The 426-nt window shown below is 41.8% G+C and overlaps 1 protein-coding gene across 2 annotated transcripts in view; it reads right to left on the bottom strand.

Moving 5' to 3' along the window:
* DNASE1L1 (deoxyribonuclease I-like 1) overlaps positions 1–426 on the bottom strand; it is an 11,388-nt gene that overhangs the window by 10,116 nt on the left and 846 nt on the right. The gene's annotated exons all lie outside the window — the stretch shown is intronic.

Here is a 426-nt window from a genome sequence, read left to right as displayed (position 1 = left end):
TAAATAAAAATAAAATAAAAATTAAAAACTGGCTGCTTAATGCATAGGGGGCTTTCTTTCCGGGTCATGAATATGTTTCAGAACTAGAGGTAGTAGCACACATTGTAAATGTATCAGACGGTATAAAATACTGTTTCTTGTATTATATATAATACACAATATCTGTTTGCATATATTGCTGTATATATTATGTATTCTGCCACACAGTAGATTATATGTTGCTACATGTACATAGTATCATGTGGTACTGTAACTATATAAAATTGTATATGTGGCCGGGCGGGGTGGCTCACGGCTGTAATCCCAACACTTCGGGAGGCCGAGGCGTGTGGATCAGAGTGTGATGGCGGCGCCTGTGGTCCCAGCTACTCGGGAGGCTAAGGCAGGAGAATCGCTTGAGTCTGGGAGGTCGAGGCTGCAGTAAGC

This window comes from Colobus angolensis, unplaced genomic scaffold (genome assembly GCF_000951035.1).
Source record: "Colobus angolensis palliatus isolate OR3802 unplaced genomic scaffold, Cang.pa_1.0 Scaffold402, whole genome shotgun sequence".
Lineage (NCBI taxonomy): Eukaryota > Metazoa > Chordata > Mammalia > Primates > Cercopithecidae > Colobus > Colobus angolensis.
The sequence above is the reverse complement of the archived record's forward strand: the minus strand, read 5'-3'. Positions and strand labels throughout refer to the sequence as shown.